Genomic DNA, 24,827 nt, shown 5'->3' with positions numbered 1-24,827 from the left:
GTGTGCATGTGCAGACAAACTGTAAGGGACAAACAAATGTGTGTATGCATGCGGAGTGTGAATGATTTGAATAAATGTATTTGCGCGCTGGGATGTGTGTATGATGACCTGTGTGTTTGTTTGTGTGTGTGTGTGTGTGTGTGTGTGTGTGTGTGAGAGAGAGAAAAGGTTCGTGTTTGTGTTGCCGAGGTTGTGAAGTCAGCCGTTTGTGTACTTTTGTACAACTGTCTGTGTGGGAATCATCTGTGTGTGTGTGTGTGTACGTACGTGCAAACGTAAAGGTGATGTCAAGTGTTAAGTGTGCGTGGCCTCTGGTGTGCAGGTAGCCGTATACGTACACTGTGGAACTGCGTGTAAAGGTGAACACACCCGAACAAATCGGTATAGGCGTGCGTGTGTGGGTTCTGTGTGTGTGTGTGTGTGTGTGTGTTTGCTTGTGTGTTTCTGCTTCTTATAGCTCCCTGTGTGTTTGCTAAAATGCTTGTGTGATGAAAGTAGAATACACTATATTTATCTGTGTGTGTGTGTGTGTGTATATACACACGTGATATGGTGTGTGTGTGTGTGTTTCTGCACGCAGAGGGCGGTGAGTAAGTGACATTAATGCACAAGTATCACTGTGTGGAAGTTATCATGGTGTTGCTGAACCCCGGGAGGACACAGCTGAGAGTCAGTCCGAGCAGGACGAAAGGCCACAGTCAGTCTGCCGAGTGAAACACAACCAATACGTCTTTTCTTCTTCCTTTTTTTACGGGCACTGTCACGATGGAATAAGAGCTTATTAGAGAACGGGAGGGGATAGCACAAACATCTCCGTGTCCGTGTGTTAAAAAACAAAATGATCTCAGGTGTTGGACATCGCTCTTTCGATGTGACGACAGTCACTTCCACCTTTTTAAGTTTGGACACTGACGATCCTTTGCAAATTAATTTTTACACAGTTACACACTTAGACTGGGGCTTTAAAAATGTTTCTCTCTGGGGTTTCTCCCCCATTGACTGTACCCACACCTGTGTTACTCCCGTACATGGAACGAAGACTCGTATCCAAACAATGGTGGAGTCTGAAACAATGCCGCTCTGAGTTTTACTGTTAAACAGAAACACTGTTCTCGTGCACAAATCACCTCTGCTCTGCTGTTCCTTTTGTTTAGTGTTGAGCCACTGTCAGTGAAGCTAAAGACTTCCTCCAGTTGTTCAAAATTAAAAGCCAGCCGGCTGGAATCCTTTTACTGTGAAACGTCTGACAGGAAGTGTTGAATTACCCTGACAGTGGGGATGGTGTGGAAACTTACGTTATCATGAATTTATTATATATGTGTGTGTGTGTGTGTGTATATATATATGAAATGAAGATCTGTCTATAACATATACTCAGTTGCCAAGTTATTACTCAAAACGAATGCAGTCTTTTACAACAGTAATGCAATCAATGCTTCTTTCGTAAAGGTTATAATGTGTATAGGATTTTGGTGAAACTGTTTTTAGGGAGGTGCTCCTTCCAGTTTTGGTCATTTCGGAGGCTCTAGCTTGTGCTCATGCTGGATTTTATGGTGTTGTACCGAAAGACGTCATTAAGGCTTTGAATTATTTGAAAAAACAGGAAGAAACTAAGCATTAGTTTGTTAAAAGTTTGAATCCTTATGGTGATCTCCTGTTCACATGCTCTGAACTAATAGTGGATGTTCACTAGAGGCAGCTTTGACAAGATTTGGCCCCAATTAAGCCTCTGTGCACAAATTTAGCAGTTGGAGGGGGGCAAAACTTTCATATTCATATTATACTTTGGCTCAGAGGTTTCTCTCTCATTGCCCCAGTCAAGAGAAATTTGGATGAGATGGCAAACTGTGTGCCTAATTAGCTGAGGAATTCTTCGAAAAATATATCTGCGTCCATCCCTCACGTCCAAACACAGAAGAGGATTCACATAATATTCATCAACTTTTACTCAAATCTGAGCAGAAAAGTCAGAAATAATAAACTTGATATCAGTTCATATATGTTTCTGGAAAAACACACTTTCCCTACAGGGCTTTGAAGATTCGCCATTTTTGTTTATCTACATAGTTCACGGTATCATTTTGTTAGCCGAGGTGTTTTGAAGTGTTTTTTTGTGTTTTAAGAAGCAAAAGCTTTTACTTTATCAGCTCGAATGTATAATAACCGTTAGGACGAAGTAGCGGATAGGTGTGCAATTTAGGTTTGTGTGTCTCAGCAGTTACGTACAAGCAGAATCCACATTCTGAGCTAATGAAAATACAACTGAATGTTTATATTCGCATCAAAGTGATCACAACAAATTACAGTTTCAAGATGTGCTGCATTTGGTCCTTCCAAAATAACGCAACACTTAATTATTTTTCCATTTTGTGAGTCCTGTATTAGCGACTGTGTGTTTTTATGCCACCATAGGGTTCAAGACAAAGCTGGCAAAGCAAGAGTTGTTCCAAAATGGCACTAAGGGAAACACAAGTAGTTTTACCCTGCAACAAATTCAAGCAATGACATCGCTATTCGCGAATGCCTTAGTAATATCTGGTTGCGTTGGAAGCTACATTCAATGTTTGGATGGTGCAGCTGTCACACAGTTGTAATTATCATCCCCAGACATCACAATTTCAGAACAACAACATTAAAAAAAAAAAAAATCCTGTGTATTCGATGTTTTCTCCATATTTAATATCTGGGTGTACATGGCAGTAGTGCGCTCCTGCCTCTGTCCTGTTTTTTTTTTTTATGTAGAGGTGAAGAGTAACATCCAAGGAGCCCCTTTCTTTTTTGCTTGAAAGAGAAAAAAAAAAAAATGCTACTTCCTGTATTTCTTGCTGGATATTTTTAGTTCAGGCAGAGGGAAAAAAAAAATCTCCTTTTTACATGCACTCTAAGACACACACACACACACACACGTTTGGCATGTATCGTACAGCGCTGCATGTAATGCATCACATCAGTGACGCCTTGATGCGGTCGCATTACTTTTTAATGTTATTGGGAAGTTAGGAGTAAGGAATTACTGTTGCATATGCTGCAGTTGTAGCGCAGCTCAAACTGACGCTTTGCTCCATTATTTAACCACTTAGTTTGCCTCAAACCGCCTGTCAGCTTTAAAATCAGGTCTTCCGAGTGTCAGGGAATCGGAATTGAATGCTGCAGGCGCTGCCTTTTTACAAAACCTTGACAGAAACCCCCAGTACTCGGACCACTTACGCTGCTAATCCGAACCAAGGCCGGTCATGTGTATTGCCTCATTCAGTGCAGGTGAACATACAGTAGCACGAACAGTAATGCAGTGAGCGGTCCCTCGTTATTGTTTCCAGCAAACTAACTAACCATCGATAGGAAGTGGGACTTTCAAGTGATGTACTGTAATTTTCTTTCCAGCTCTCAAGGCCTGCACAGTCACTCGTTTCAATAAACAGCCGTTCATTTCTACATTTTTAGGAGCCGTACGCTGACGCACGCATGACGTGCACGCTCACTCACACGGATGGCCCTGCCGAGAGCCGAGCGGAGCGCGATGAAATACCGAACCCCCCAACGTTGAGAGCCCCCTCCTCCCCCTCCCAGTCGCAGAGGTCACACGAGGAGCGGCCGGGCATGGGAGAAGCACTCCGCTCCGCAACCGTTATGTCGTTTCCTGTTCTGTTTCCTGTCGACCTCAGCTGCCAAAAGAAAGAGGGGAAAAAAAAAAAAAGTCCCCATAATGGGCAGTTTCCGCAGGGCAAAGGGTGTAAAACCAAGGGGGAGGATTTAAAACTTCTTCATAACGAGGGAACAAAAAATGGCGTCGATGGGGGGGAAAAGGCAGCGATGGGATTGGCCGGGCATCTGGTAACCCAAAAGAAAAAAAAAGGCATTGGTATTTCTCATACAGTATCTTGCAGGTACGCATACACAGTTTCGCTCTAGCGAGATAATCCGAAAAGAGTCTCCTTTCATCCTCACTTGTACCTTTTTAACCAGCTGGTATTTATGTGGAAAACACCGTCGCCGCCCCCCCACCCACCCGAGGGCCTCTCTGTGTCATCCTCGCTCCTTTCTGGAGACGGGAAAATGAAGTGGTGCACTGCTAAATATAAACTGGCAAACACAGGGGCGGCGGCGGCAGTCCTCAAAGGCGCATTTCATACGGCAGCGGGGGGTTGAGGGAGGTATTCGCTTACCTGATAAAACGACGATTGTCTTCCCCGAGAGCGCGGGCAGATAAAATTATTTTGAGTGGGAGCACAATTGCAGAGGTGCTTATGTTAATCCTGACACTTCTTAAAAAAAAAAAAAAAAAAAGCGGCAAATAAGATAAGCTCCTGCCTCAAGGTAGAGAGCAAGGAGTGGGGAGGAAGGAGGGAGGCCCCTGCCGCCGCTGCCGCCATATGAACGATTCCTCCTTCAGCCAATTTCTCCTTCACTGAATCCCCGTCCAAGTTTGTACCAGAGCATTTATTTGCATAATTCACACCTACTCTCTCCAACCCCCCCACCCCTCACAAACAATATCCTCCCCCTGTCCCTGCAGGAACAGGGAACACGCTCGCAGGCTGGACCTGTAGTGTTAAAAATATTTCTCGGAGGAAGGAAATACCTCACTGGAGGTACGTCTCAGCGGGAGAGGCTTATGAGGCTCTTTCTTATAATGTCAGACTGAAGCCCAGTGATGCGGGAGCAGGAACCGAACCGATAAATCTAATCGTCCATCAAATTTTAATTTAACCAATAGCACTTCTGGCTTCAGAGCAGCTTTGTTTCTTAGTAGTTAAATTAAAAAAAACCTTATATTTCCCATTATGTAACTTTTAGGTTGCTAAAATCACGTTTATGTATCGGCCTGCTCAAACATCTTCATCTTTCTTACGCATCCTCATTCTTACGTCTTATGCATCATTTTCTACACATTTCCCCAGAATGCAGCCCGAAATATTTGGCATCTCAAGGACTGGCCCCCGCCATCAGTAAAGGGGTTGAATGGTGGGAGCCAAAAGCAAGCAGCTTTTCTGACATAGACGGGAAACTTTAATGAAAAACGAAGCGCTCTGGGAAATGGCTGACAGTATGTGCATTATGCTGGAAGACAGACAGGCCAACTGAGGAGCTTCCTTAGCCGGCTAATGTGTCAGTCTGAACTAGGATGTTGTATTAGATCATTTTTCACTGCAGTTTCGGGTTGTGCCAGACAGACGTCTGTGTTAATATGTCTGTCCGTCCTGGAAGAGGGATCCCTTCTCAGTTGCTCTCCAGCAACAGCGGCCAGAGCCTTTTTTTCCTGCATTTTCAAACCTTGAGAGCTGCGCAGACATTGTCCCCAGTCTATATTGTCAAGCTAAAACTCTTCGGACTCAATCTGACGAGCCTCCAAATAGATATTGTACAGTCTGACAAAGATTCTGACCAAGATTGTATTTGTCGTGCATTTTCGCACGGCGTGCATTTCAGGTGTTAGGGCCCTTTAGTAGCCCAGATGCTAAGCTTCTTATTTTTAGCTTCTCCCTTTCTCCCCGAAAGTTAATCTAATGTCAGACTAAAACGCCAAGAATAGCTGCTTTTTAGCTTCTTTCGTGAAGAAGAAACTCAGCCAGCAATGTTTCTAAATTTGTCTTTGACTGATATGCTAACAGAAAGACTTGAAAGACTCTGACATCTGTGTGATATCCTCCTTACCTTGTTTGTGAGCCTCTCGGATAGGTTATGTAACAGTTGGGGGATAATTTGTTTTGTGCTTTGAGACTCCTGACGCCCGTGTTTTGTTTCTTCCTTTGCTGTCATGTTTTAGGGAACCCAGGAGAGCCGTTCTCTGGGGATCAGCGGTAACTAACTGCGGTGGTGGCAGCAGCCCGGCAGGTATTTTCCCACACAAAGACTGTTTGTTCTGTTTCACATGGACTATTTTTGTCTGTCTATCTTTGTTTGTTTTCTTCTTTGATTTCTTTCTGTTTTTAATGGCAGCTTTTTTCACTTAGTATTCCTGTTTGTTTCCTTGTGTCATTATTTCCTTTTATTCCTTCTGTCTTATTCTCTTCTTTCTGCATTTTTCTTTAATTTTTTTCCATGTATTTCTGTCTTGCCCCTTTCTCTTCCTCCCATTTTAATAGGATGGGTTGGAGGGGGATTTTATTCTTATTTTGTTTTTAGCTCTGCCAGCGGTCTAGCATAATTAAATGTGCTTGTTAACAATGGCAGCTAATGAGGAATACAACAGTATTAACAATAGAAGCTGATTAGACAAAGACAGGCCGATAAAGCACTGCGGAGGGCTCACAATTGAGATCTCTCTACCTGAAGACACCTGTCCTCTGACGTCTTTCACAACACAGAGAGAAGAAAATACTTACAGCTTAATTGTTTTAATTGTAGCATCGTCAGCAAATCCTTTATCTCTCAGAGGTAAGAGTAAAGACATGGTGCTTTTTTGTACTTGGCAGCTTTGTGGCAATTAATCATGGTTTTATCTAAACTATTCTTACTTGTCTTAATGTAGCACTCATAACAGCCACAGCTCTGTTGCATGCAATGATGCAGTAAAACAAGTATTTTTTTTTTTTTTTTTCGTTCAGACTCAGAAAATGAATCATGTTTGTGTCACAAATCGAGACGTGAGTCACTGGAATCCCTGTCAAAGTCGGCCCACGAGTACTATTTCCTCCACGTGTCACGTACAGTCTGGGGTTATCTCACTTGAACTGACTCCATCTTATTTTAAATCTTCATCCATCCAGAGAAGTCTTCTTTTCTCTCTCACGTTCGTATCGCTTCGGTATTTACACCCGGGACCTGCCCAGGACAACCACAGCCCTCTGCTGCTGGCCACCGGGAGTGAACGGGAGCAATTTGGGGGCAGCCAAGCATTTGCCAACAGGCCTGCGATGTATTGATATGTTTGACGTGGACAACGCATTACCAAATTACCCTGGAAGGAAAAAGACTCTGCCCTATAAAGACGGACAGCAGTCACTGCACGTGTGGCAAAATTGGAAAGCAAATATGACTTGTGCTCGTGTGTAGGTTGATCCTGTGTAGAGGGGCTGCATTTATGGGTGTGATCATTCCTGATATAAATTTACAGTAACACACACTGTGGGCCTTATACCCTCAAGTGGCGGACACATATATTACAGCTGTGTTAAGGATGGCTGATTTAGGGTTGGGCGTCATGACTGACTGGGCCAAGTTGGACTGAGTCTGATCCAGTTTGGGCCAGTCGGAGTTGAGACTTGGAAGATAAAATCATAGAGTTTGTGGCTTTGAGGGATTTAATTTTTTGCTCTCTGATCCAGCAAGGGGTGCAAGTTAAGATCAATCTATATAACAGTTCTTTTCAGTTAACTGATGTAATTGATCAAGTCGTGTTTCACCATAATGACCAATCCCCATCACAGGACAGATTCAGTGTACAGTAATATCAAAATCTGAGCTGTAGATGTTCCCATTTGAGAAACACAATGTTTGGCTCTTTTGGTTTATAAACGACTTGAAATGATTACTTTTTTTTTTTTTTTTAATTTACGTCAATCCACTGATTAATTGACCTCAGTCTTTTGAGGGCCAGATCCAGTTGCCGCCGGTCCGGCTTAAGAAGATTAGTTGAAACGTGTTTGGTTTTTTAAAACTGGAATCAGGACTGTTTCATAGGTGGTAGTTGGAAAGTAAAACTGTCCAAAAGTAGCAAGCAACTGGAAAAAAAATAGCGGTGTGCCGTGAACGACAATGTTACTTGGTGCTCCAGTTTATCCATGATGCATACTGGATCCTAGGGACTGGTGATGAAGGACTGAGAGTTTGTTTTTTTAGGAGTCCTAACTCCGGCCACGGAATGTTTAAATGATTAAATTGTTTGTTTTTATACATTACATAATGCTAGTGGTCCACTAACATACTGTATGCTAAAACACGAAGCTTAACTTCAGAAAGCCGCAGCCCTACGGTCACACATTGGCAAGATGGGCAGACTGGCCGAGCCTCCACAGAGTCTGTGTGGTCCCATAACGCTGCAAAGTACAGTATGAAGAAAGAATTTTTTTTAACTAATCATAGAAGTCATTATCGTGTATTTGAACCCAGGGGCTGTTGTGAAGCAAAGCGAGAAAAGCGACTTAAATTCTATTATGTATCAGTTTGTCCCTAACTTACATGAAAGTGAAGTGCTCCACAGAGTTTATTTACACCACACTTTCTTCCTCCCTGATATGGAGAGCAGAGACCTTTTGAGTGATACAATAGTGCATTTGCACGGAGGAACAGCAACCTGACACACCGTAAAGTACTTCTGAAAAGCCTTCAAAAAAAAAAGAAACCACGAGAGTCGGCGGGGAAATGAAGGAGGCTACAGATAAGAGTCGACTTGTAAAACATAATTATATTTCCGTGGCCGGGGTGTGCAGCCATTGAAAGGAATGCATTTAACCTGTGATTCATGCATAGCAAGAAGTTGTCGAGTGAAAAAAAAAAAGAACACCAGTTAAATTGTGGAGGTAAGAAGCCTTGGATAAAGTGTAACTAAGGTCATACCATCTTATGAGAATAATTTGATTCGGTGCTAGTCTCTCCTGCAGGACTTTTCTACAGGGAAAAGGATTATATCTTTCTGCTTTTTCCGCTCCTAGAGGATGGGGAAAAGGTCTAGTGGCATTAAAATACTGTGAGCAGGTTTGGGCCTGGATAACTCCACAAAGTAAAAGGTTGAACTGTCGACTTTGTTTCGTGCCACAGCCCTCAAAACCTTTTCCTGCTTATTTTTTACTATACACTTGATTGAAAATGGATTCATTCATTCCAAATTGCTCCCCCAAAGAGGTCAATTTCCTGTTGGCTCTTGTTTAAATTAATTCACAAAGGGTTCATTGGACGTGAGGAAAGTACAGATGAGTATCGACACTTTTGTATATCAAGGAATATTTAGTTGTTTTTTTTTTCCGGAAGCCGAAAACATTTTTACAGTAAAAAGTAAAAATAAGTGCAGTGTGTTTTATCAGATAAAAAAAAAACTGGGTTTGTCATGCAGATTTGAATTTTATCGTCTCCTTGCTGTATATATTGCTTACCTCCTCGGTTTCCGTCTATTTTAGTGCAACAGTAAACAAAAGTGTTGTTTGGTTGGCAGTGACGGGAGAGGTTTCCCAGCCACTGACTGATATTCTGCTGCTGAGTAGGAAATCACATCCGGTTCCTCTTGTCCTGGCAGGATATCAAAGCAGAAGGGCACTAATACACATTCCTGCCTTTTCCTTTCACCGACTGTGTGTTCTGTTTTTTTTTTTAGCTAGATTCTTGATAGATTTCTGTACCTATAGTTCATCTGTCACACTTTACCGATGTCTTTGGGCTCCTTCTGTTTGGTTTCTTACAATGTTGGTTAAAGTGTGTGAAATCTTTTTTACACACACAAAATTTTAAATCTTTGATCGTTGGATCAGTTACAAATGATTATGTTCATGATCTTCTTCATCTGTAAAATAAACCTTTTTTAGTACTTTTTAAAACCGTGACCTCCGTGTAAAAAAAAATTTGGTGTTTTCATTTGATTTGTAGAACAGCAAACGAATTCAAGCCCTGTGTTCAGACGTTGGAGATCTCCTGGGGAACATAAACATAAGAAGAGCCTATAGTTTGCTGTCTCCCTTAATTTACGGATAGGTTTTTAATAGAAACTACAGTTATAATCTTGAAATTAGTTTGTCGTTAGTCATTTTGTCTTTTTTTTTTTTTTTTTGAGAGTAAAAAGTAGAGAGCAACAGGAAATATGTTTAGGAGGAGACTGGGGATTCTACCTCAAATTCACCAATTTCGATTTTTCCAAAGAAATAATAATTTTTAAGGGCAGGTTTTGAGGTTATTTTCAGGTAATACAGCACAGCTGGACTTGATTTTGAGTCAGCCCTCTCCAACAACTGTCTAAGCCCTTCCAATCAGGCAGATTCACAGTACTTGAACTGATACTCCATCTGGATCGCCTCCACTAAGCAGGTTGGCATCATTTGAATCAGGGGAGCTGCTACTGTCTGCCAGTCTTCATACATTAGGAGAACTTGTTATTCAAATTTATTCAAGACTTATCTTATTACCTAAAATACATGTACATCAGAAATAAAGCATATTGTTCTAAATGTCAGGTGAGGGTGTGAAATCACAGTCCAGAAGTGAATATTGGGGGACCTTTGAAGTGCATTTCAGATCTGTCAGTCTGCCCTGAAGAGATATTACTGGCACTGTCTGGTACAATATCTTCGAGCTAGATGTGAAATAGCAGAGCGATATCTAGCCTTGTGGGATTTTCCAACCCCATTGGGACTTCAAATCGAGGTTAACCTCTATAGCTGTCACCTTCATCTGCCCCCCCCTCCAAACCTCCTCCTCCCCCTCTTCCCAGTGCTCTGAACTCTTCCTGTCAGAGAGTTTTCTGCTTAAACCGCAGAGTGCCACCCAAGTTGGCCAAACTGCTCTCGCAGTCGGATCAAAGTCATTTATTCTTTGGCTTGGCTGCGTGCGAAAGGTGATAACATTGCTTTGCGAGTCCTCCGGCGCTTTGCTCTGTGGTCTGGGCAGCGCTGTTCGCCCCACACCAGCTTCCCTGTCTGGAGACGGAGGAGGCATCCTAAGCCTGAGCGCTGCACTTCTTTTCTCCAAAATGTAATTAAAAGGGAATAATTATTTCTCAGTGGTTGCAGTCCAAACAAACAGACTGACAGCTCTCTCTTTTTTTTTTTTCGATTCAGCGAAGGCCCGCAGTTGATATCTCCCTGGTGGATTTTTTTTCAGTGGCTTTCTGAAGCTGCCACTTCTTGGTTTTATTATCTTTGTCTCCAGCCCCGGCCCTTCGTCCCTGCGCTGGTGCTGTTGGCACTGGCCTTGCCCCTGCCATCTCTCTGTTCGGCGCTCAACTTTTTCTCCCCACATGAAAGTGGATGCCCGCTGGGAGACCTGACCACGTGGCCTGGACCGTACCTTTCGCTCCCAAACTTTCCTGACCTAATTAGCGCCGAATTAAATTGGACGGGATGCATTCATTATTAATTTCCCGGGCTGGGTGTTAGGGGTCTTGAAATAGACATTGGACATAGAGTGTGTCAGAGATGTGAGGCTGAATTAGAGCCTCTCTGGCAGTGACTCTCTCCCTCCCTGTCTTGGACTTCATTTGAATGCAGTGCACAGTGTTAGCAAAGCAAAACTGAAAGACAATGCAAGTTAATCAACGCACTTTGCATGCGACTCTGTCTCTCTCTGCAGCTTTGGATGTACAGCCTGCCAAAAAACTCCTTCTCATCTCCATGTGACACTGCATGTTCCGTCTCATGTCCGTCCTCTCCTGCTGCTCTTAACCTAAAACCTTCATTTCCTGATGGCGTCTTTCAACAGCAAGGACACCTTTCAGTAGAGGAGCTGACTTTAAGCAATCAAATATATATATATATGTAATAAATAAATCAATTCAGTTTTGTATTTCAAAATTCTAAGCATTAATTTTGGTTCCTCAGATACATTTGTAAAATATGGTTTTAGTAGAGCTCAATAAGCTGGTGGTCTTTAATAATTACAGCGGATGCCGTATACTGTACTTAAAACCGCTCTAGTCAGTATTTTACATAACAATAGTTCAAATGACTGTTGCTTGTGCTGACGAGTTATTACCCGGCTCTGCAGCTCTACGGATAGTTTTCGGTTTTACAGCCTGCGTTTTTTTTTCTTAGGAGCTGGAGAGCAAAACCGAGTTAAAAGGAGAGCCAATATTGGACCTACATTGGTCACGTGAACACGGCTCCCAGTTATGAAATGAATGCTAATGTTGCTTTGTATCTTCTTGGCGCGTAAATAGGCAGCTGTTTGCTAACGGACTCCCCATATCGAATGCCGGTGCTGTGTTCAGCACTTCCTTTCTATGCCCCCATGTGACCAGAAAAATCAGTAACCGCAGGTTGGCAGAAGTGTCCAAGCAGAGATTTTGACACTGAAAAGATGCGGTGACCTGTGACAACATTTAAAGCATTTGCAAATATCATCATTTGGAATAATGTGACTTTTTTCCTCAACTTTAGCTTCTCGGGCTCTTTCATTAAAATGTGTGTTAGTTTTTTTTTTTCTTTTTTTATTCTTAAAATTTAAGAAAATACAGTCGTAGTTACGAGTTATTTTGATTTACACGTCTACAAAGTTTAAGTCTGGTCAAGGTGTGCCGGGGGTGGGGTTATCTTTTGGTGCAAAAGGTATAAATAGTGGAGGCATCAAAACAGATTATTTATGAAAAAAATGCATCGCAAAATGCCCAGCTAATAGGAGAATTAACAATTTTAAGAACTGTGGTCAAAGGGGATATCTGACTTTAAGTGTGTGTGTGTGTGTGTGTGTGTGTGTGTGTGTGTGTGTGTTTGAGGAATTTTGAGGAACACAAATACAAACCAGACGTCAAGCAGGGGAGGAGAGCGAGGGTCAAGCGAGCTTTGGCAGACTGAAGCCTAAACTAATTAAAAGCTCTTGAGTTTGGACTGAAATACAAATGTAAATGACTGCACGCTGGGGTACATTTAGACTTTGGAGACGTGTATAATTGATTGGATTTGACTTTGTAGCGCATGGAGCACCCAGTGACTTCCATAATAGAGAAAACAATAATTCTCTAAAGCGATAATCAGCAAGACAAGATCCTTGTTTCATTCATTTGCTCTTCATAAGCTAAGCGCTAATTTCTGCAACTTCTATCAATCAATCAAGCCTTTTAATTGAACATTTGAGTTTGTGTGGCACTCTTGCTGTTTGCACTGAGGACCGAGCTTCTCTGCTACTCCTCCTCTCTTTTCTTCTTCTTCATCAGTAATAGTAAACTCAGGTATATTTCCCAGCGTCAGCGAGCAAAAACAAGCACAAAAAAGTAAAAGCTTTAATGACCGGTTTCTTATAGGTTTGATGGTGGATGTGTGAATTCACCCAGGTAACAGAGCAGCAAACCAGACGTGATCATCTTGAAATGTAACAAATCATTGCGGTGAAACTTTACCGGTGGGTCTCTGTGCCTCTTCCTCTTTGCACTGACTTTAATGTAATTTCAAAACATTACAATGAAATTTGTCATAAAAAAAAAAGTTATCCTCCCCGTTTAGCACCCGTCACACTCCGGCACTGTAACCGTCTTTGTAGCTCATTTTCTCAGATATTATTGCTGAAATAGAAATATTGAAGTTTTAACCGTAATCATAATCTTCTAAAGAGCTGCTAATTTCCAGTCTGCTGTGGAAATTAGATGTCGCCGTAGAAGATAAAATTGAAATCTTCCAACCCAGCAAAGCTGCGGTTGTACAGCGAGCTTATGATACAACAGACTTTCTGATGATTCCATCTGCAAATGCACTGAATTCTTGTAGTCAATTTAGATAATGTTGTTTTTGGGCTATGTTTGTCTGTTTTTGTCGCTTTATCATTGTGTTCAGATGTCACCATTTTCACACTAGTCAACACCATGCGTGACATGGTCAGTTTTCTAATTTTCATACATATTTGTGTGTTTGTCTGTAGTAAGGGGAGGGACTTTAACTGCATTCTTTGTTTCCTACTAAGGCGTTTCATATTTCCTTGTTTCCCTCTGTGCTAGCGACCCATATTATGCCAAAAAAGGAGTGATCTGAGTACAAAGACCAAAAATCTGGCTCATACACATTTGCTACAAGTGCGACACAGACTCTGATTCACAACAAAGTTTATCACAGTCTTTAAAAATTGCCTCATTTGATTTGATTTAATAATAAAGAACTTATTTCACCGTTTCACTGACTCCTTTTAGTCAGGGCTTTTATTGTCCGAGTGCCCTATAAACGCTACTACACAAAGCAAACCTGGGCGCTAATGTGTGTCAAACACCAATACAGGTTTTTGCCCGGCCGTCGCTTGTGTTATCTGGAAAACTGCCGAGCAGATCAAAGCAGCAGAGGTGTCACACAGGCCGAGAGGTAAAAGGTTTTCCAAGTCGTCAAATCAGAGTTGGACTCAAACATGGTACACATTTTGAGTGGAGAAAAACAGAGAGCGAGAGACACAGGGAGCGATATGTAAAAGAGGAGAGATCAACCGTACAGTCATGTCATAGCCCAAGGCAAAGAGCTGCAGATGTAACAAAGACAGTGCCTGTGATTGTCAAGAGGCATGGATAATGATAGCTTTGCATGTAGGGTACAAGGCAAACATCAAGGCCCCGAACATCGCAGTGCAGGACTTTAAAGGCTGTGGCGAGAAAGGGGGCCATGGGAGCGAAGATGGTCCCAGTATGGCCCCCAGTGGCTCCCCCTCTGATAGCAGGGGCAGGTAACTGGGAACAAAGCAAATTGGATGGGTACAGTGTGGAGCCAGTGTCAGGGCTTGTCTCTTTCTTTTTTTTATTTTGAGGGGTTTTGTGTTGAAAACTTTACTTCTTCGTGTCTTTTGTTTGATCCTCCCTGTCCCCCCAGCATGCATGGCGCCAACTCCTTCTGAGTGGACGAGCGAGAGCTGCTGTGCTACATGCAACGCTGCAAATGAGCACTACAATGTACAAGTGTCTACATTTCAAATTTTGCCAGCACAGTCCCCAGGTCTCAGCACCAGTACGTACTCCAAATTAAACATGCAATGAATATGCAATAAAAATATGCAGTTGTTCATTGTTTTGTTAAACAACACGTGAGCGTTGTCTGATCTGATGCCCCTGTGCAGGACTGTAAGCCACGTCTATGATTGAGGCACACAAAGCGCTCGTTGGTGGTTGGGGACAATTCGTGGTGATGCTTGGAAGAAAATATCAGCTTCTGGTGGGAGAAGTCGTGGCACAAAGTCCCACATTTCGTTGACCCATCCATCACCCACACTTCCTCCCTAGGAGGTTTTGTGGCGCTAATAACATCGTGATACTTTCACCGTTGTTCCGGACGGACAAAAGTAATTAGTCCTTGTCAGGTGAACATAGGATTTTTTCGGTGTTGGAACAAATGACAAATGCTGTCATTTTTGCGGGAATGACGGTCTCCTCAGTACTGCTACCAAAAGAGCATTTTTTCCATGTCTACTTTAAGGAGAACAAATGTCCCCAAAACACTCTTTTTCATTCAATAAGATACGCCACACTTCTCACATGTATCAGTGTCCAATGTCTCGCGAAAACACACTGAGCTGCAATAGAACTTTGAAGAAAAAATAGAGTCTAAAATTATGATCAAGATTCGTTGTGTTGTGTTTTAATACAGGAAGTTTTGGTACTTGATATTTTTCAGTAGTCGGTACTATGGACACAATTTGGACAGTAATCTTTAAAATAATGAGCCATAGTATCCAACTGCAGGTACATGAGGATTTAATTATAGTGGTTTTGTTTATTACTGCCTGGAAAATGTATGGGATTATTTGAGTGTTGAGTCGTTTTTATAAAAATTGGGACCTGCTTAATTAATAAATTGAAAAAAGGGATTTTTTTCTTGATAGCAGTGATATTTTTCTGTTGATTGCATTAACTCAGTAAATTACACCGAATACAATATGACTGGATTTATTCAAAATAAAACAGTTTTTCATTGCACATTTGGCCCAGGAAATATGTTTGCTCTCTTCACAGTTGGTGCATTGCTTGCAATATCATAGACTTCAGGAGCAATTAATGAAATTATGATAGAGAGCTGCAGTTAGTTCAGGCAAGCGTGCAGCATTTCCCCTCTGAGTATTTATGTCTTGAGTTTGTGTGTATTTTGGTAAAGAGTGCAACTTTTCACTTGGTGGGACTCCTCTTAATGACCGTCGGCTGCCAAATGTTGCTTCAGAAGCCATAAACATCATTTTTCCACAGCCTGTTCCTTGAATATGCACAACAAAAATAACCATCAAAACTTGTGTCCAATCCAATTATGAATACTTTGAAAAGTTCATCAGTAATTGCCAGACACTGCGCTCTTCAGTCGAGGCTGCTGAGGGACAAACAACAACAGCTTTTTCAAAACTTAGAGGCAGAAAAATATGATTTGCTTGGGGGGTCTGGGGATGATACAGTACAGAATGTGACCCCTGACAAGAAACAATACAATTACAGCGTTGTTACAGACTGCTGTACAAATCTGGTCATTCGCCTCCGGCAATTTGTTTGTGTTGCACTTTAGTGAATAGAGAGGTTGCTTATTCAGCTCTAATTTTTCTTTGGCACCCGATGTCCTTTTCCTCTTGTCACCCAGTTTTCTATTTCCATCTCTTATGAAAATTGGACGCAGTGGTCTGATGTGTAGAGGAAGGCTTTAAGTGCATCATTCAATACATTCACATTATGTGCGAATCATGAAACACACAGGTTGGCGGGTGATAATTCACGTAACAAAAGGAGCTTCTCACAACTTGCCCCTTAATGACAAAGCGAGGTAAGTGGAATTCGTTACCGTCGTGGCCCAGCTGTCATCTATCAGCTGTCATCAGATATGAAGGGCATAGGTGAACTGCACACTGTTTTTCAATATCCAAAAGGCCAAGAAAGGCAAAAATATCTAACCCAATTAAGCCCTCATCTAGTGATTACAGGGTCAAAAGATTTGCCAAATTTTTTCGAAGCTGAATCAGTGATTACTGGGATTTTGATGATTCCAGCTTTCTCTGAATTGAGCACCAGCTTAGCTGCACCAAGTTGGTACTCCACCCCTAAGTCGTTATTCATCTCTTTCTTTAGATGAAGACCTGCAGTAGTTACAAGTGGGACGAGATAAGCAATTTGTGATTTATACTTGTACAGTGTGTTTATTTTTTAAATGAAAGGCTTGCTGTGCTTGTGTTGGAGCTGCAGGACCAGCATACCACGTTTTTTTCAGATATACGTAGGTACAAGAAGTTGTGGGGGGTATGGGTGCGGGTGTGCGTGAAATCCCCTCAGAGACCTCAGTGGTAACGACAAAGGCGCCTTAGCCCAGTGCCACTACAACCCACCGCTCCTTTCCTCCCTCATCAGTGGTGGGGGGGGGGGCGGCGAAGGCTCCAGCCAGCAGTAGGGGGTCCAGTGTGACGCCCAGTAGGGTTGCCTGTTTCCCCCCAGGCCAGCGGTTGATCTGGCTACTGATGGTTACAGCTCAAGCGATGACTGAGGCCTTGTCGGTTAGACGGGACCCTGACGAGACGTCTGGGCCGACAGGAATTGGCCTCACACATGTCTCGTTCAAAGGTTAAGCATGCTATTATGGGTGTCTCACTGAATTCAGCGACTGCGAGCCAGGCCGACGGCCTGTGGTGTTTTCTTCATGATTAGACTGGCCCGACTGACTGGCCCACTCATGAATCTTTGAGAGCTGAATGCCAACGAGGTTGTTAGCGGAGACAGCATAGGTTGCACGTTCTGAAAAGAGCCAAATTTGTCTCAGATTGGTGTTGATTTATTAATTATTTGAAAACAAGTATCGGCAATCAATAAAGAAGTGTTAAAGAAATGAAATGAATTCTTACGGCTGTAATGAGAAGAACACGGGGTTATTTTAGCATTGTCATTGCTGAGTAGATGAATTGCTTTTGTGTCTAGTGATGGGATCTGTTGCTGAATCTTTACACATTTAATCAGGATAGACAAATTCCAAACATGGCACTTTTAAGATTCCAGTGTTTCAGTGATCTTTCAATGACGCTACAATATGTGCCCGTCCATGGCAGAGGAGCCACATTTCCTCTTTTCCTTAAAGCTACACTAGGCAATGTTGCACTTTTGTAACCTGAAAATGGGGGTAGAAGAAGATAACCATCTGGACATAAAATTGCTCTCGGTTACTGGTCATTGCTGTCCTTCTAAATTGTAGGGATTGTTTGAAATATTCAGAATCTTGATTGTAACGTTTCATTCATTGCTTTGGACAGTTGCAAACAGTTGGCAAATGTGCGGCACCTCAGTTAAGATTTAGAAAGGTTTTCTGGACAGTTCATTGACCTGAAGTCAATTCAATTGGCTCATAAAAAACAAAAAAACAAAAAATCAGGTGTCAGCCTTGAAACTGTTACTATAAAGACTTGACCTTGACCTATTTCTCTGTGTTTAGACTTTCTCCTGATATTGGTGCCCTGTTGATGGAGGCCATTTAAGCGGTGTCTTTTTCTTTGGCTTTCGTTGTGGTTTTGACTCTGATGAAATGTGCCTGTGACAACTCTGTTTGCCGTTTTGTGGTCAGGTGCCATCTGAAAGAAAACTTGAATCTCAGTCAAACAAAACCATCTATATATTGTATACAATCATCTAAGTAGATTAAACATTTTGGGATGTTCTCCCTCTCTGCTACATTATCATTATTGCTGTTATCATTATAAGGAAAAAGTGCGATGTAGAAATTAAGGTGACAGTTTCACACCACTTGGAATACAATCCTTGGTCGAATAAAGTTGAGTTTCATGAACTGCCATTATCATCCATACTGAATTCCTCAAACTGTGATGTTGTCTCATCCTGGGTTTTAGGCTCAGCGTCCAGATTGGCTGCAGACGGCTTCAGTCATCTCAGCCCTGGGCCAAATTAAAATCGAAACACTTAATTACTCAGAGCGTTTGCTTGAGGCTGTCTGGAAACCCAAATTGTTTGCATCTCTGACACATTGCTACTGAAGTCAGGCAGTCTTAATAAATGTATTTGTAGGCTTTCCAGATTGTATCTGGATCCAGGTCTGGCATATAACTCGTGCCCAGCAGTTAAAATTGGCATTGTTTTGTCTATATTCTTATTAGTCACATTTTGAGTCTTACTGAAATGACAGATGGGCTTTTTCTGATTTACATATCCCATAACTCCCAATGTATAAATGCTGGATGCAGCGTTTTAATTTGTTCTTGACAGAAAAAAACAGGTAAACTTCTCTCTCTTCTCTCCAGGACAGGCTTGGATTATTTTATTTTCATATTGTACAACTAACTGAACGTGACTACATTTGACTAAATAAGTTGCTATGTCAATATGATCCATGCACAGCAACCCCTGTGCTTTCTCCATTTTTCTGCGTAGTACTGATTGATTTTTCGTGTGCAGCAGCATATAATCTTCTATTAGGAAAATGAAAACTCGCCTTAAAATTACAGCAACAATGATCAGAAATGATGTCGCCCCCACCCCAGTCTTCTACCAGGTGAATTTTGTTGATGGTCTAAATTGTATGCATTATATCCACTCACTAGAGATGACTAATACTACATTTTTAATCCTGTCCATAAAAGTGTCTCTAATGTACGTCGCCCTGTTTAGATTATGAAAGCACTTCCTCAGATCCTGGGTATTTTTAAGTTACTTTAACATGGACATAAACATAATCTTGTGACCACTTCTTAATTTTCGTCAGTGTACGTTAGTTTCAGTTGAGACCTCTGGTTAGTGGAGAAAACAAATCAACGGTATACCTTTAGAAAATTCGAATTTTTCACACCTAGAAGACTCATAACTGATATACTTTTGCTACTTTTAAGAATGATAAAACCTATGAAATTAAAGTGCTGGGTCTGTCCACTCTTAACCGGATCCCGTTTAGCAGAAGACTAAAATATCTCTTGCAAAGCTAATTCAAATATTCGGCCAAACTGGAGGAATCACACAATCAATTCACCGAATTGAACTAAATTATTTAATTTTTAATAATTTCTTGCCTGTGTGCTACGGCAGCCTCAGATCCTGCTCCAAACCACACATCATCGAGCTGATATAAGCCCCTCAGATTTCATCTCTCTCTGCGGAAAAGGACACATTTTCTGCAGGAGCCTCAGTTTCTTTGCTTTTCCAAACAAGCGCCAGTATTTGGAAAGGTGGCTGGTTACTGCTACGAAGCGCCTGCCTGGGGCCAGTGAGGCCTTTCTGATTTGAGACAAAATTCTTTACAATAATGAGTGGCACCAGAACAAGGAAAGTTGTGCTTGTAGCTGAGCGAGAGGTTACTTATGTGGGACTCCACAGCTGATGAAAGTGAGAAGCCTCTGCACCCTGAATTTGTGACAGGACCCCTTGAAAGCAAGAGCCCGTGTTTATCAATTTGCTTTTAACATCACAATGATGAGACGACGTGCATTGCAGACGAGCGGTTTGTTTTATCTTGCTTCAAAGCTGCCCCATCACAACCCACCACACTTCTTTTTTTTTTTCTTTTCTCCCTCTTCCATTTCAAGTGTGAAGTAAAGGTTTGCGTAAACATATGCAGAGCATCGCCCCCTTGGAGAGAGAACAAGTCGTTGGATTCATGTCTGAATGTCTGATTCTTTATCCTGTCTCTCGCCTTTCTTTCCCTCTCTTTTGAAAGAAACATCCCTCAAGGCTTGTGTACACACTGAATAAGCCTGTTTTGACAAAGCAAGGTGGAAAGCAACGTATGTAACAAGCTCTTCTCTCGTTCTCTCTGTCTCTTCTTCTTCTCTCTCGGCAGCTCTGTACTTTTTGAGAGGCCTTTCTTTCTCTGTCTTGACAGGGACAGCTCCCTGCCCATTTGATGTCGGCTTGACGGTCAAGGATAATGGTGCGTCGTGGGACCGTTGTCATCCCTGTCAATAGGATGGCCGAGGGGGAGGGGAGGGCCCCTGTGAAGCTACCTTTTTTTGTAGCAGTGGAAGAACTGCTGCATTGTCTTCTCCAGACATTCATGCCGGTCACTTACTGTGGGTCACTTTATTTCAACTTGATGTGTCTTTGCAGTGGCATCATGCACAAACCTGATTTTCTGACATGCCAGCCTCGAATCACTTGTCTTCTTTTGATAATCCCTGCTCTTCTTCTCTTCCTCCGAGCCTCTCTGCACGACAAACTTCCTCTCCTTTTCCATCCCCTCCACACACACACACACACACACACACACGCACTCATACACGCACTTTCTCTTCTTATTTTTACATTCATGTCTTCTCAATGTCAAACAAAGCCTTGAAAACTACTGATCATTTTTTTTCTTTTTTTGTTTGGATTGAATCTAACAAGGATCCTTTTCTCTTTGATGTAATTAAGCTCCTGAGGCTTGATCTGGGCGTCAGAGTTAATTTTTTCCCGAGCATCGCGGGGAGCTATCAGAAGACTTCAGATGTCAGGCACTCTTTCAAGCTTCATGGCACCTCGTTTTTCCTCCACCTCGCATAAAAGATGGGGGGAGGAAGAGAAAGGAGGGAGGGTTGAAAAACAAACGGACTCGCCTGATGTGGTGTAACTCCCCCCCCCGCTGCCCAACACCTCCATCACCACCCTTCCCTGGTCTAATAGTGCTCCTTATCTTGACGCCAGGATCCCCCAGGCCCCTCTCTGTGCAGCCGTAGAAATTGCCCACCTGTAGCCTGAGGACAGGAGGGAGGGGGGGGACTCAAGGATGGTCTTAGCTGTGTTTTTCTTTTAATGGGAGTTGGTTTCTGTTGAGCGAGCAACCTGTGTCACGTCCTCCTCCCCCATCATTAATGACGTGTCAGCGGACACCCACAGCGAGGCGCCCTCGTTTTTACGTTCCGACGAGACAAGGCTGTCCGTCGCCACCACTGAAATTATTGACGGCAATTTGTATAAATGGTTCGGTAGTCACAGGGAAGCAAGTGGCCTTCGGGGAGGTGCAAGGCCCTCGCAGGAGTTGGTAAAAGATGGAGGCAAGGTTCAGTGTTTCCTCGCCTAAAGCTCCCCGCATGTGCAGCGGAATAATCATCCCGGGTCAATTTCATATGAGCGAAGTAACCGTCTGCCGGTTTGAAGGACTGATCTGTTTTTGGTACCGTGACTGGCCATTGTCCTCTGTAAATTGAGTCAAAGTTCAAGGGGTTGGATTAGGTTTAAGGAAAAGTAGTGGGAAAGACAGGAGAAGGCTTAGAGACAACGCTGTGATTTGTCTTCTAGTTTCAGCGTTTAAAGTCATATCCCCCTCTCTCTTTCCCGCAACTTAGCTGAGCCCGACCCTTGGCTGACAGGCACTCAGCCTGTGTTCAAAGCGTAATCTTCAACCTCTAGGTAGCGCCGCTCAAGCTTGAAAACAAAATCTCCATAAGAGAGAGAGGAGGTGGAGGAAGACAGAGAGAGGGGGGGGGGGCGTAATAAAGGCACATTAGACAGACAGTTCCTCTCAATTGCTGAAACAATAAGCCCTATTTATCGCCCATTTGAAAAAGGTTTGACGTGGCGCTGAAACAGAGGGGGCTTTCATCTCCCTGGCATATTAAACTGTCACAGTGCTTAACTTTAAATTAAGGTGACACGCCAGTGACTTGGGGATGTCACTAATAGTGCAATGGCGACCTGCTAATAGAAGTACAATATGACACGTTTGCTTTAACTAAAACCTCCGCTGTCAGATTACGCCAGTGACATCTTAAACTTTTCATACATTAACGTGACACTTGGAACAAATGCAATTTGGCGTTGAGAGCGGGACAAAAGAAGGCATGCGACTCAAAGCATCATGAATGTTATTGTCATGAGGTGTCTCGGGATAAAAGGATGACGTTCTCTTGTATTAGGTAAATGTAATAAATCACACATGTGGTAAGCGCCATGTGAGAAGAATGTGCCCCCGTTGTTTGCAAAATGTCTTAAGAGGTTTACGGGAATGCTGGGGCCATGTTAGACTTTATTGAGTGGCTAGGTGGACCCGTTTCTGCTGTCACTGCGCTGCTGCTGAGAAAGAACCCGCATATATGTAAATATGTAGTTTTTCAGATACATATTTTCAAGTTGCTCAAATATTGAGGAAACGATCTCTCCATTGTTCTTTTTTGTGTCCCTGAAGGAAAAAATAGAGTCATTTTCCTTTGCCCTGCTGCCGAAGCAAGATATTTTGGCCTAGAGTCAAGAGGCTGTAACCTTGGATTAGTTCACTCATTGAGATGTTTCCATTGGTTAATATGTTGAACAATACATGCCAGAGCTGTCAAGGGACTGTGGATGTTATTGTAGTGATGAGTCCTATTGTTAAAGGATGACATTTTCTTCCAGTAGGTGAATGTAGCACAGGACTGTGGACTTTGTATGCACTTATGTATGTAAAAAGTAGCACACCCAGCATTCACTCGGTCAGGGTCAGGGCGTGTAGTAATGCGGATACACAGCCAGTTTGATCCTCATTTTCATCCATGATAACAGTAAACACTCGTGTTACAACAGGTTTTGTCGTATGGTATCTACATCTTCTCGGTCTCACGAATAAATTGGCAAACTACTGGGTTTAGCAGCTGCTCAGCTTATTTGAGGAGTCCTGTTTAAGTGGTTGTGGATAAATTGGGACAAACTTCAGTTCCAGTAGAAAACATGTTGTCATGAGTTGGGTATTGTGCCTGGCACAGTAATCCATAACTGGTGGAAACAAACTAATTTCTTGTATTTTCTTTCCATGGAAGATATTTTTAAATGCTGGGGTTTCTTTCCACAAGGCTGAAAGCCAATGAACAACCATTGTAGGACTCGTCTTTTACCGAGCTGATTGGCTGGTTGTATAATATACTTTTAAGGACACGACCCCCCCCCCCCCCTTAACTGACTCGTGTCCTTCACAACACACTTGGTCTCTTTTAAATGATCTTCACAAACAGTGACGATTCTGGTAGCCTGTGATTTGAATTTGCTTCAATAAAGTCCCCTTAGTTTCAGAGACAGGCCCCTGATTAGAGCCCTGACGCTGACTCAACAATCTACATTTCCTATTAATTGAAGGAGGCCTGGGACGACATGGGCCGCTGCCCTGTTCCACACAAACACACACACTTAACACACACACACACACACACACACACAGTTTTTTTCTCCCTTACATAAGCACACAAAACACAGAGTGCAAAAGCTCTCACTTACACCCACATACATCTATATTTACATCCACGTGAGCCAAACAGGAATGCACATACACACACACACACACACACGCCCTTCAACCATCTAACCTAGTCACGAAACCCCAGCCACACATCCACAATGCCTGGGGTCACCGAAACAATCAGAAGAAAGGATTTCAGAGCAGTCGGTTTATTGCACTTTTACAGTTTAGAGCTTTCCATTGACCTAAATAAACAGGAAGCATCCAGAAATACCAAGAAGTCAAACATCAGTAAAGATAATCACCTCTCAACAACAATGGAGACTTTGTGAAATGCACAATTTAATACATAAATATTTGATGGAGGGAGAGGGTGTGGGTGTGTATATAGGACTATGTGGAAAAAAAAAAGTTTTTAAAATGCATTTATGTTGACTATGTTATGTGGAACACAAAAGTGCTCGCGGTTGTATGAGCTCACCATTGACGTAAACTCAGGTAAAAGCCTCTGTTGTCGATTTCTTTTCTTTTAGATCAAAGTGTTCACGTGAGATACAGGTAGATTAGTTCGATGAGAATTTGTCAGTAAAACCGGCTGTGACTCTATAAGCTCCAGTGCTGTGCCTGTATGTTGTACTAGAATCGTGTAGTTCTTACACATGGCTCATCCTGTTTAACACACCTCCATACAAAATGATGTGAATTTCTACCTGGCTACATGTGTAAAAAATCTCAGCGGACTCATCCTCCTGCTTAGCGTCAGGGCTAATTGGAGCGAGGGGGAGGTTAGAGGGAAAAAAAAAAAACAGTAAAATCCCCTAATTCTTGGATTATAATTTAAAATATTCCAAAATGCTAATCAGGGAATTGCAACCAACAAAGGGATAATAAGACGGTCATCCAATTACTGGCATCCCCCCCCCCCAACCCCCGTTTGGAGGGGCCTGGGCAGACCTGGAACCTGAACGCGCCTCGGTTTCCTTTTTAACTGAAGACAGAGCGACGCTGCTCAAGCTGTGAGCAAACACGGGAGCTCCGGCAAGGCCCTCCCTGCGTCTGCCTGTCTCACAAATATGTTAATTAGGGTCCAGATATTCACACACTTAATTAGCCGGGGCCTAGGTTGTTTCATTTTGATTTGGGGGAGAAAGA

This window comes from Xiphias gladius, chromosome 13, assembly GCF_016859285.1.
Source record: "Xiphias gladius isolate SHS-SW01 ecotype Sanya breed wild chromosome 13, ASM1685928v1, whole genome shotgun sequence".
NCBI classification, from domain to species: Eukaryota; Metazoa; Chordata; class Actinopteri; order Istiophoriformes; family Xiphiidae; genus Xiphias; species Xiphias gladius.
This window is presented reverse-complemented; position numbering follows the sequence as displayed.